A 15,182-nucleotide genomic window follows, 5' to 3' on the forward strand; every position below is an offset into this window, starting at 1 on the left:
TAAACTCAATTTTACTATGATTCCGACACGATAAACAAGGTTTGTAACGTTGAGTCTTAAGATTTTTTTGAACTGTTTACATATATTCAATTGACCTTCGACTGCTCTCGACGATTCACGAACCATTAACTGTAAATAGATATGTGTGTATATATATATATGTATAAATTCTATAAATATTATTATATGAATACTGTAAAATATATATATAAGATATAAATACTATGTGTTGGAAAATTACACTATTTCTATTAAAAAATAACATAATATCCTAAGTAAAAAAAATATGTTATTATACATAATAAATAATTATTAAATTAATACTACGTAATATCAATCTACTAAACTTACTTACAAGTTAAAATATGGTTATTATATTAATAATGTTATTTTTACTTTCATTAAAATAAATATTAATATTAATGTCAAAATTATAGATATTATTATGTTAATATTATATATAGATATAGAATCTAATACATGTAAATTGTTACATTAATGTTGTTATTATTATTTTAAAATCATTATTTAGAAAATAATACAATTTATTATTATCACTAATAATATTATTATTATCATATTTATTATTGATATCATTAAATATTAGGAAACTTATTAAAATCATTATCATTGTTATTATTATTAATATTACTCATTTATCCTTATTAATATTATTGTTATTATTATTATTATAAATACTTTGGATTAATATTAATTATAAATATTAATTGTGAATATTAATTATAGAAAGGAACCGTAAAAATCTGATTTAGAATCAGAATCAACCTTTATATAATCTTGGATTCTTGTTTAAAAACCAATCACGATCAATACTGTAAAGGGTACGGTTCTGTTAAACTTCATTGTCTAGGATATATTTTTTTTTTACAAAACTGTCTGCTTCCTCTTTTTCTTCTCTGGTCGACGTAACCTTGTCTCAATATTGTTATTAGTCGATCTCAGTAATCACATCAGGTTTTACTTTAAATATTCAGTCCCATTTATTTATCAAACCACGTTATTGTGTAAAGGAAAAACAGAAAACACAGATTCTTATAAAGCTCGCTACCCTGTTCTTCATTTTTTTTTTTTTTATCATTTTTCAATTTCGAACCAAATTCCAAAAAATAATATTGCAACTTTGTTAGGAATCCTTTAGTGAAACTGATGTTAAAGCGAAGGGGTACAAAATACTATTAATTTTTGTTGCAAAATACTATTAAATACGATACAATTTTACACAAGTTATTTATTTAATTTACGGATGTGGATATACCTAAACCTTGCTACAACACTTATAGGCAGTGTACCTAATCGTACAATAGTGTAGTTTTTAGTAAGTCCGGTTCGTTCCGCAGGGATCTAGCCAAGTTTAACGCTATATTTTTAAAACTATATTTGTAAATATATATATATATATATATATATATATATATATATATATATATATATATATATATATATATATATATATATATATATATATATATAAAAGTAGTATTATTATTATAAAAGGGGATTTTTTACTGTTTAATGACCGGTTTGTCGATTTTAAAACTTTAGTCGCAGTTAAAACCTAATGTAAAATATTAAAAATATAAAAGACTTAATTTAAAGCGTAAAGTAAATAACGATAATAAAATTGCGATAGTTAAAAGTGCGATAAATAAATTGACAGTAAATAAAAGTTGCGATAATTAAAAAGTACGATAATAAAAAGTGCGATAAATAAATTGACAGTAAATGAAAGTGCGATAAAATATGAAATAAAGGAATTATGCTTATTTAAACTTCCGTAATCATGATGTTTGACGTATTGATTTTAATTTATTACCATGGGTTAATTGTCCTTTGTCCTGGATTATTCAATATGTCCATCTGGTTTTTGTCCATAACAGTCCATCAGTCATAAAAATAAAGTGCGAGTGTCCTCGTCAAATTATCCTTATATCCGAAGTCAAATATTCCAACTAATTGGGGACTTAAACTGTAATAAGGTTTTAATACTTTATTATCAATTACACCAAGTGTCCTTGCATGTAATCCACCCCTGTTTTAATGAGTCCATTAACTATTAATCCATTCCCGTGTCCGGTTAAATGAACGATTATTAGTATTTATAAATATCCCGCCCATCGTGTCCGATCGAGTGTATGTGGTTATTTATAATTACGTCCAATTGTAAATCTTTATATTAAATTAACGACCTATCATTCAATTAAACAAATATAAAGCCCATTAATAGCCCCATAGTCTAATTTCCACAAGTGTCGTTCTTTTGTCCAAACCCCAATTATGGTACAAAGCCCAATTACCCCGTCTTTAATATTTAGCCCAACATCATGATTACTTCGATTTAAATAAGTATAATAATAACTTAGCTACGAGACATTAATTCTGCCTTTTATAGGAATGTGGCCAGAAAAAAAGTAGGCCATGCGATCGCATGGGAATTAGGCCTCCAGGCCATGCGATCGTATGGAGCAAGGATCCAGCTCATAATCGTTTGTCTCCTAGTTTGCCGACGGTTTTTAATATATAATATATAATATATATATATATATATATATATATATATATATATATATATATATATATATATATATATATATATATATATATATATATATGTATGTATATATATATATATATATATATAATTTTAAGAAATAATTATATATTATATTATATTCATGTGCATAGTTAACTTGTAATTTTTAGTCCGTTGCATCGAGCGTTGAGAGTTGACTCTGGTCCCGGTTCCGAATTTTCGAACGTCCTTTCGTACTATTTAATATCTTGTACTTTGCGTTTTGCGGTTTGTACTCTTGTAATTTTTAGACGTTTCTCATCAATAATTTGAACCTCTTGGATTGTACTTTGTACTTTTGAGCTTTTTGGTCGTTTGGGTCTTCAATTCGTCGAATCTGTCTTTTGTCTTCACCTTTTATTATTTAAACGAATATCACTTGTAAATAGAACAATTACAACCAAAAGCTTGTCTTTCTTGAAGGATAATGTTATGAAATATATGTTCGTTTTTAGCATTATCAGAAACTCTCTGCAAAATTTCAAGTTCCAATTCCTAGTATCAAGTTCCAATTTCGAAGTCAAAGTTTTAAAACTAAAAAGTCAATATTTGTTCTTCAATCAAATTTGAGTTCTAATAGATGTTTCTGTTGAAATTGACGATTCGAAAGGTTTATATAAACAATTTAAAACTTAGTTTGTGTACAAGTCTTTGTCCAAAAATTGCTCGAAAATGAAGAACATTATTTTTTTTTGCAACAAGCTGCGACAGCAGCCTTTTGCTGCAATTCTTTTTATATTTTTTTTATTTGTTTTCAAGTAACATTACATTTGATATTAGTTTGTTAATATTTTGAAGTAGTTAAAACCTCTGTTTTGATTATTGATACGTTCCTGGTTGATTAGTAATTGGAAGAGAAGAAGATGAGTATAAACGAAATCAATACTGGTTAAATAAATACAGGGAGCTTATAAATCAGAAAAACGAAAATGGTTGAGTGGTCTGGGTGTTTGCTACATAAACTTGAGGTCTCGGGTTTGAGCCCTGCAGTGGTCTATTCTTTTTAGAATTTGTTTTAAAGGTAGTCCTTACTAGTAATATTTATTATTATGATTATTATTACTATTATTGTTATTATAAATTAATATTGTTATTGTTACTATTGTTATTATCATTACTTATTATTATTACAACTAGTATTATAATTAAAATTATTATTATTATCATCAAAATTAAAAGTATCATAAACATTATTAGTATTACAACATTTAGTAGTATTATTATCACAATTATAAGTCTTAAAACCATTATTATTATTATTAACATTACTAATGTATTTATTATTATAAATTTTGTCATGCAAGTACTAGTTATCATTATTATTATTATTATTATTAGTAACATAAGTAGTATAAATATTATCATTATTATTATAAACATAATCATTAGTATTATTATGATTAAACTTATTATCATTATTATCATTCTTATAAAATTAATATTTTGTTATCACTAAAACTATTAATATTATCATAAAAAGATACTTTTATATAAAAACACATTACGTTATACTTTTATTACTAAAAAGATATTAACTAAGCTATATCAATTAATATATAAATATATACTAAACCTTAATATATAGTTTTTATTATTAATCATAAGTAATAATTATATAAAACATATAAACTAAATATATTAAAATTATCTAAATAACATATAGTATAACAAGTATATTATTAATAACAAAAATATATATATAATTGATCGATTACGATTACGTGTATTAATATATCCACAAATGATATAGGTTCGTGAATCCGATGCCAACCCTATACTTGTTCAATGTCGTTCTATGTATTTTTACTACAACATACAGTATGGTGAGTTCATTTGATTCCGTTTTACTCTTTACATTTTTGAGACTGAGAATACATGCGCTACTTTTACAACTGCTTTATTAAATGCTTTTGAAATACATTTTGAACTGCGAATACATGAAATGCTTTTATAAATGTTTGACGAGATAGACACAAGCAAAACATTCCTCGAATGAATTATGCGGAAGTGATAATTGCCACCATTGAATTATGTGGACGTGATAATTGCCACAATTGATATGCATATTTTTCCCCTGATTATTATTGCTTGGTAACCTAAGAATTAGGGAACATCACTAATTTTGAGAATTAGTGCACGCCTAATTGACGCGAATCCTAAAGGTAGCTACCAGGTTTAACATCCCCACCCAGAATGTTCACTAGACGGAAGGGCTAGTGGGCGTGGTGTTTAGTACTTCGAAGTTTATATGATTATTATACAGACGAGATGTTCTGTTTTGGGGATATTATTATGCGCATTATATGTTAAGGTTGGCTACCAAGCCAAGCTATGAAAGCAATGAAAAGTGAATGTTATATATCGAGAGAATGATTTTATACACAGGTTATGTGTATGTTATTTTTGTGCACGAGATAGGTGTACGGTTACTAAGATTTATGAAAGATGATTTCGTACACGAGAAAGGTGTACTGTATTTAAAAGATATCGCATCTACATTATAGGTGGGTATAGGATTCGGGCTCATTTGTACCATGCAGCATTTAAATCTTGTGGTCTATCAAAATGATGAATTTTATTGTTTTATGATAAACCTATGAACTCACCAACCTTTTGGTTGACACTTGAAAGCATGTTTATTCTCAGGTATGAAAGAAATCATCCGCTGTGCATATGCTCATTTTAAAAGACATCATTTGGAGTCGATCATCGCAATGGGACCAGATGTTGGTGACTTCATCCAGATGGATTAGGACGGGGTATGACATGTGGTATCAGAGCGGTGGTCTTAGCGAACCAGGTCTTGCATTAGTGTGTCTAACTGATAGTTGTTTAGATGCATTAGTGAGTCTGGACTTCGACCGTGTCTGCATGTCAAAAGTTTTGCTTATCATTTTAGTGTCAAAAATTATTTGCCTATCATCCTTAAAGTCTAGACACGTCTTACTGCCTCTTTTGCATAGACAGTGTATAGATAAATTCATATCTTAGCGTATCTGTTATTGTTACCTTTGCCTGACATCTTTCGTAGATTTCTCCATAACTTATGGGATTTTAGTATTATATATGCATATGTAAATTATGGATTGCAGGGTACTAATCTACATCCTATAATCTATTTCTTATCAAAAATCCTTCATCTGATCGTACGAGATGAATCCCTCAACCAGTTCGAATTCCTCAGATTCCGACAGCTATTCCGATATGGAGTTTCACCTAAGCTCCGAAAGCAGTGTCACCAGAATGAATCAACCAATCATCCATCCCCAATTCATCTGATGGGTTCGTAGTCGACTTAATCACTGAAGACAAGAAGAAGGTGATCCCTTCAACCCACCTTATTGCCCTCTCAGCGAGGAACCTGAAGCACCTACCGGCGAACCTATCCGAAACACCATTTTCAGCCTCATTTCCAGGATATCTCACAATGATTATATGATATCCCAAATTTCGAACCTTATTCATCCACTCGTTTTGACCGACAATCATTCCGAAATAACCAAAGAAGTCAACGAGCTTCGCGCTCAGGTAGTGGCTTTGGAGAATATGGTGCAAAGGTTACAAACACTAGCAGCAGCACCAACAGCATAACCAGCACCACCATCTTCAACGCCAACCGTACCATTACCACCACCAACAACAACCGCATCGCAAACCTCAACTTCACAATCTGTCACACGAACATCAACGTCATATGCACCATAGATACCAAGGAGTACCAACAACAATGAACGATGAAGTATTAATTCGTAACTTCATTGAAGAAATATTCTGCGAAGAATATGTGGTTTCTAAAAGTTTTAGAGATTATTTATTCTAGCTCAAATTGAAAATCAAATGAGTTTAATATCATATTGACTCATTAAATCCATAATTACCTCTGAATAAAATATATATGTATATATATTTTCATAAAGATTGTAATTAAAAATTCTTTCGTACAAACTGTTAATGGTGAAAATATTTTAACGGGTAGGTAATACCCGATAAATATTTAGATTTCACATTAATAAGTTACACTGTACATTCTTCGAATTTGATTCAACAGTCATTTACTATCCTACTTACATCCACAGATATACGTATCTGTTCACCGCATAATAACCATTTTCACTCAATTTCATATTGAATTTTGGCTTATCAGAATCCAACAAGTGGCATAATGAAGAAACATTGGACAAATTAAAATTTGTTAGAAACAGACAAAATTAACTATGAGAAATTTTGTTAAGAATTCACGCTAACTATTCTTAACTAACTGTTCCTAGCAAACTGTTAATTCCTTATTACATTTATTTATCGCAATTTAATTATCGCAATTTAAATTCTCGCAATTTTATTTATTGTCATTTAATTCCTGTTATTTATTTTACGCACTTTAAATATCGGGACACGTATACAAGGTTTTTACATATCATATCGACGCATCTATATATATATTATTTGGAATCACCATAGACACTCTATATGCAGTAATGATCGAGTTCTCTACACAGGGTTGATGTTGATTCTATAATTATATATATACTTTGAGTTGTGATCGAGTCTGAGACATGTACACGGGTCACGATACGTATTAATTAATTCGAATATTATATATTAAACTATATATGAATTATTGGACTGTTAACTGTGGACTATCGACTGTGAACTAATAACATTGGACAATTAAAATGAATTAAAATATTGATTATAACATATGAAACTAAACATTTCTTCAAGTTTGCCACTTGATCTCATCTTAAACCTCATTTGTATCTCGACGATTACAATTTGCGTTCAAACCTTTCATGATTCTTGAAAACACTTCAATCGAGAGGATGAACCAACCGCACTTCATCTACGGAAGAAAAGATTGATACATATAGTTATGCACCTGAAAACACTCGGAACCTGAGTAAACGTTTAACACGTATCTGTGCTAGCTCCTTTGGCGTTGTTATTACCGAAAATAACTTTGCGATCCCTTTCAAAGTAGCAAATTTTGTCACAGCTCCAACAAGTCAACTTCAACTTTTCATTCGAAACAACCTTATTATAACCTTGATATATATGCGTGCTCATTTATTGTTACCGAAGAACCTTTTATATTCCACCATATTATCATCAGCGTTTAATCATCTAAAAACACAATTCTCCTGAAACCACCTCGGATTGATAACCGATGATTCGGATATCGTAGCATTAAATGCAGAGGAAACAGAAAAATGGTAGATGGTCTAAACGCCCAAAAGTTTGATGATAAAGAAAAGAGTGTCAGGAACGCTCAATAGAAAATTTAGTACTGAAAAACAGATTGAGCAAACCATGAAGGGACCAAGGTCAAATACAAGGACCATACCATATATTCAAAGAATCCAAGTAATTTTGGATCCGATGAAACCTTCAACGAATATCTTACTCCGTACCCATGTTAAAATCTTGCGGAAAATTTTTTCTTTATCAACTTTCGAACTTAGAAATTCCAAAATATTATCGTAAATATCTTCGATATTTCTGAGAATATTTTCATAAATATTCTCGTCTGAAATTATATACCTCTTCGTGCTATCTGTAATACATTATATTGGAAATTTCTGTAAAATCTAAGTATAAACTATGAATGAATTCTGAAATAGTGTTGGGAACTGAAGCATGAGTTAGTATAATATAATGACACTTGATCAACGTGATTATATTACAGTAAGTCATGTTGAGTTTATAATGGAACGTGATGATTCACAGATCTTAACGTCATCATGTACCATGTCACACGACTCTTACATTCTACCTAGTCTCCAAACATAATAAGAACATATCTTTTTGATAAATATATTTTCCAGGATATTCTGGTAATTTGATAAATCAAATCGTGCTAATACATTCTTTCCTATTTAGAACATGATGTTTATCCGAAAATCCATACTTACGAATTCTGGATCGTTACTCGCTTTATTAGAGATCGAGAGGATAATAAAAAGATAAAGAGCTCCAAAAATATAAGAGAAAAATATAAAGCCGGTAACAGTACATAAATTACAAACCGTGTATATCAATGTTTATCGCAACATAAAGACACGGGAGAATTAAAAATACTATAACCCCAAGGGCGAAGTAGAAGAAAACAGATTCCTCCGGTGGAAGTTGAAAAAGGAGAATGAATGTTGCGATAATAAGGATAAGGACAAGGATTAGAACTGGATTAAGCATTTTCACAATCTTTTGAAATTGGGAATTGGGTATAGAAGTGGTGAAAACTAATGGAACGGAAGAAATTTATTTATAGTAAAAATACCAGACAAAGTAATCGAGACAGATGATCACATTTAATTATAGAGATCTTAATTTCCATAAATCTCGAAGATTTAAATCTTATAGATTTCCAAGATGTTCTTTTAAATCCCTTGAATTCCGAAATTCAATCGTGACTACGTCACCGGTTAACTCGAATCTTCATTTACTCATTTCACTCTTTTGTGATAGCTTCATTTGTACTCTTCGAATAATCGAATTGTTTTATCCATATTACTCAATGATGATAAAACTCTATTTATCAACTCATATTCGTCATGAAAACATTTTTATGATTAGCCATGACGACCACGATCAAATTTCGGGACGAAATTTCTTTAACGGGTAGGTACTGTGAAGACCCGAGAATTTTTGACCAAATTTAAACTCAATCTTACTATGATTCTGACACGATAAACAAGGTTTGTAACGTTGAGTCTTAAGATTTTTTTGAACTGTTTACATATATTCAATTGACCTTCGACTGCTCTCGACGATTCACGAACCATTAACTGTAAATAGATATGTGTGTATATTTATATACGTATAAATTCTATAAATATTATTATATGAATACTGTAAAATATATATATATATATATATATATAAGATATAAATACTATGTGTTGGAAAATTACAATATCTATTTCTATTAAAAAATAACATAATATCCTAAGTAAAAAAAATATGTTATTATACATAATAAATAATTATTAAATTAATACTACGTAATATCAATCTACTAAACTTACTTACAAGTTAAAATATGGTTATTATATTAATAATGTTATTTTTACTTTCATTAAAATAAATATTAATATTAATGTCAAAATTATAGATATTATTATGTTAATATTATATATAGATATAGAATCTAATACATGTAAATTGTTACATTAATGTTGTTATTATTATTTTAAAATCATTATTTAGAAAATAATACAATTTATTATTATCACTAATAATATTATTATTATCATATTTATTATTGATTATTGATATCATTAAATATTAGGAAACTTATTAAAATCATTATCATTGTTATTATTATTAATATTACTCATTTATCCTTATTAATATTATTGTTATTATTATTATTATAAATACTTTGGATTAATATTAATTATAAATATTAATTGTGAATATTAATTATAGAAAGGAACCGTAAAAATCTGATTTAGAATCAGAATAGATTTCAAGTTACTTTCAACCTTTATATAATCTTGGATTCTTGTTTAAAAACCAATCACGATCAATACTGTAAAGGGTACGGTTCTGTTAAACTTCATTGTCTAGGATATATTTTTTTTTACAAAACTGTCTGCTTCCTCTTTTTCTTCTCTAGTCGACGTAACCTTGTCTCAATATTGTTATTAGTCGATCTCAGTAATCACATCAGGTTTTACTTTAAATATTTAGTTCCATTTATTTATCAAACCACGTTATTGTGTAAAGGAAAAACAGAAAACACGGATTCTTATAAAGCTCGCTACCCTGTTCTTCATATATATATATATATATATATATATATATATATATATATATATATATATATATTTATCATTTTTCAATTTCGAACCAAATTCCAAAAAGTAATATTGCAACTTTGTTAGGAATCCTTTAGTGAAACTCTCTGCAAAATTTCAAGTTCCAATTCCTAGTATCAAGTTCCAATTTCGAAGTCAAAGTTTTAAAACTAAAAAGTCAATATTCGTTCTTCAATCAAATTTGAGTTCTAATTGATGTTTCTGTTGAAATTAACGATTCGGAAGGTTTATATAAACAATTTAAAACTTAGTTTGTGTACAAGTCTTTGTCCAAAAATTGCTCGAAAATGAAGAACATTTTTTTTTTTGTAACAAGCTACGACAGCAGCCTTTTGCTGCAACTCTTTTTATATTTTTTTATTTGTTTTCAAGTAACATAACATTTGATATTAGTTTGTTAATATTTTGAAGTAGTTAAAACCTCTGTTTTGATTATTGATACGTTCCTGGTTGATTAGTAATTGGAAGAGAAGAAGATGAGTATAAACGAAATCAATACTGGTTAAATAAATACAGGGAGCTTATAAATCAGAAAAAAGAAAATGGTTGAGTGGTCTGGGTGTTTGCTGCATAAACTTGAGGTCTCGGGTTCGAGCCCTGCAGTGGTCTATTCTTTTAGAATTTGTTTTAAAGGTAGTCCTTACTAGTAATATTTATTATTATGATTATTATTACTATTACTATTATTGTTATTATAAATTAATATTGTTATTGTTACTATTGTTATTATCATTACTTATTATTATTACAACTAGTATTATAATTAAAATTATTATTATTATCATCAAAATTAAAAGTATCATAAACATTATTAGTATTACAACATTTAGTAGTATTATTATCATAATTATAAGACTTAAAACCATTATTATTATTATTAACATTACTAATGTATTTATTATTATAAATTTTGTCATGCAAGTACTAGTTATCATTATTATTATTATTATTAGTAACATAAGTAGTATAAATATTATCATTATTATTATAAACATAATCATTAGTATTATTATGATTAAACTTATTATCATTATTATCATTCTTATAAAATTAATATTTTGTAATCACTAAAACTATTAATATTATCATAAAAAGATACTTTTATATAAAAACACATTACGTTATACTTTTATTACTAAAAAGATATTAACTAAGCTATATCAATTAATATATAAATATATACTAAACCTTAATATATAGTTTTTATTATTAATCATAAGTAATAATTATATAAAACATATAAACTAAATATATTAAAATTATCTAAATAACATATAGTATAACAAGTATATTATTACTAACAAAAATATATATATAATTGATCGATTACGATTATGTGTATTAATATATCCACAAATGATATAGGTTCATGAATCCGAGACCAACCCTATACTTGTTCAATGTCGTTCTATGTATTTTTATTACAAAATACAGTATGGTGAGTTCATTTGATTCCCTTTTACTCTTTACATTTTTGAAACTGAGAATACATGCGCTACTTTTACAACTGCTTTATTAAATGCTTTTGAAATACATTTTGAACTGCGAATACATGAAATGCTTTTATAAATGTTTGACGAGATAGACACAAGCAAAACATTCCTCGGATGAATTATGTGGACGTGATAATTGCCACCATTGAATTATGTGAACGTGATAATTGCCACAATTGATATGAATATATTTCCCCTGATTATTATTGCTTGGTAACCTAAGAATTAGGGAACATCACTAATTTTGAGAATTAGTGCACGCCTAATTGACGCGAATCCTAAAGGTAGCTACCGAGTTTAACACCCCCACCCAGAATGTTCACTAGACGGAAGGGCTAGTGGGCGTGGTGTTTAGTACTTCGAAGTTTATATGATTATTATACAGACGAGATGTTCTGTTTTGGGAATATTATTATGCGCATTATATGTTAAGGTCGGTTACCAAGCCAAGCTATGAAAGTAATGAAAAGTGAATGTTATGTATCGAGATAATGATTTTATACACAGGTTATGTGTATGTTATTTTTGTGCACGAGATATGTGTACGGTTACTAAGATTTATGAAAGATGATTTCGTACACGAGAAAGGTGTACTGTATTTAAAAGATATCGCATGTACATTACATGTGGGTATAGGATTCGGGCCCTTTTGTACCATGCAGCATTTAAATCTTGTGGTATATCAAAATGATGAATTTTATTGTTTTATGATAAACCTATGAACTCACCAACCTTTTGGTTGACACTTGAAAGCATGTTTATTCTCAGGTATGAAAGAAATCATCCGCTGTGCATTTGCTCATTTTAAAAGACATCATTTGGAGTCGATCATCGCAATGGGACCAGATGTTGGTGACTTCGTCCAGATGGATTAGGACGGGGTATGACATGTTGAGTATCTAAAGAGAGGCTAATAGAAGATGAAAAGCATCCTAGAATAAATCTGGCTGCTACTATTTGTCTCACACACCAGCTAGAAGGCATCCTACAATGAGCCATGTTCTGAAAAATAATCAAGATTCATCTATAAGTTTTGATCGGGTTGGTATTGCAATAATCATTTTGACTATCTCTTCACTATTGGGCCTTATATATCTATGTTACGCTAACTAATATGATTATATTAATAAGAGATTGTTATGTTTACAGATAAGTTTGCTATAGAAGTAGACATATACAAAAATACCTATATAATCTATTCTTTGCAACACATTTTTATCCTAGAAAACAGTCTTATAATATTAAAAAATGAGACAGAATACTAATTGCGTGTTTAGGGATTAGGATTTAATGTATTGGGTTTACGTTGGGTGAGTTAATTTTATTTTTCATACAAAATATACTTTACCAAATATGATTTAACCATTGATAGATCACATTCATAAAGTACATTTGAGAATCTTCCTTTTTTTTTTTTAACATGTTATTGACAAATGTTTATGGCTTGTTTAACGTTAAAATATGAATGTGATTTAGCGGCTGCCGGAAGAGCTTCAAAAACTACATGAACTACAAAGTAATTGTGACTGTGAGTGTACAAAGTAAATGTGACTATGAGTGTCTCGATCTGAACAACAAAACTCATATATGGAGTTTGAAGCAAGAAAAAATATCCAAGAAAAAGTATGTTTCTAAAGGGTGGCTAAAGTTAATTGTAAATGGGTATGTTCCGGACGACAAGTGTTTGATTGCGTTCCTGCGTGACGAACGCAAGTTCATCATGGTCTTAGATGGAACTCACCCGGTGTAACAGTTTGTTTCGGTATCAAAGTCTTTTGATTCTGCAGGTTTACCGTTAGTTTGTGTAGAAGTGTTAATGAATATGTTAAATGATGTATCTATGGATTTAATATCTTTCTATTTTGATGCTTACGCATGTAATTATTAAACACTTTTAGATGTAACTTATGGTAGTTTAGTAACCATTGAATAGTTTGGCATGTAATTGAACTTTATGATATGCCAATCGATGAATCATGGTAATTTTATGCGACAGATCTTATCAATAAACACGAGTTGGAATTAAGCAACTAAAATGTATGATCTTATATTTGTATAATCTTGTTCTTCTGTATATTAAAAAAAATTGTCAATATAAATATGTTACAGATAGTATTCTTATTGAAACATCAACTTCATATTGATTATCTTCTATTGTTAGATTGTTTAGATAACCAAATTCAAAGCAAAATAACAAATACAATACATATAATATAATATGGTATTAATAAATGATTTCACCCCTTCAAAATTCTCGCGAAATCGCGGGTCTTTAACTAGTTTTTTAATTAAATTAATATGTAATTATGACATCATCATTATAAAAATTAAAAGATAATTAGCTTAATAATGACATCATCATTTTAAAGCTTTATATGACTATATAGATATATATATATATATATATATATATATATATATATATATATATATATATATATATATATTATTAATTATTATTAATAAACTTATACGGAGTAGTAAAAAAAAATTATTTGATAGACGGCAATGAGAAGTCAGCACCAATGCAATAAATACGTGTGAAAAAACAATGCCCAAGATATTTGATACACTCCAGGCACCCACAGTTATCCACTCATGGCCACGGAGGTTCGTCTGCAATGACTCCGGGCTGCTCGCGTAGCGAGTAGTCGCCCTGAGATTAGTCAAGTTGACCGTTTGGATACCCAGATTTTTAAAAAAAGATATTTGATACAATGTTTAACGTGTTTCTGTTTGGTAGCTTGTTTTATTTTTGAATTTTGTTTAGCTTTTGTGGTTTTATTGTTGGATCATAGTTTTTGTCTATTTGGACGAATACTATGCAGGGGTGGATCTACCTTGTATTGACTGGTAGCACGTGCCACCAGTCAATCTAAACGACCAAGGGTAAATTTTTCAGAACTCTTTTTAATTATATGAAAGTGCAACCGATGAAATTTAATAATATGACAGCGTGGGTGATGCACGGATCAACAATATATTAGGGCCATCAAACTGAGAGAAAATTATACATATATTTAATTGTGGTAAATGGTGTCAACCTATGATTGGTTGACACCATGCGTTAATAGTAACTTTTTTTTTTCAAAACATGATTTGCCCAACACCCCTCAAAACACTAACCCAATACCATCCGGATCCCCTGACCCGCTCCACCAACCCGACCCGAATACCCGCTACTGTAGCTGCTACTGTAGCTACAGTACCTTTTTTTTCAAACCAACTTGCAGCGAATGCGCGGGCCAAAAAACTAGTTTTATATATTTTATGTATATTATT

The sequence above is a fragment of the Rutidosis leptorrhynchoides genome, chromosome 6 (assembly GCF_046630445.1).
Source record: "Rutidosis leptorrhynchoides isolate AG116_Rl617_1_P2 chromosome 6, CSIRO_AGI_Rlap_v1, whole genome shotgun sequence".
NCBI lineage: Eukaryota > Viridiplantae > Streptophyta > Magnoliopsida > Asterales > Asteraceae > Rutidosis > Rutidosis leptorrhynchoides.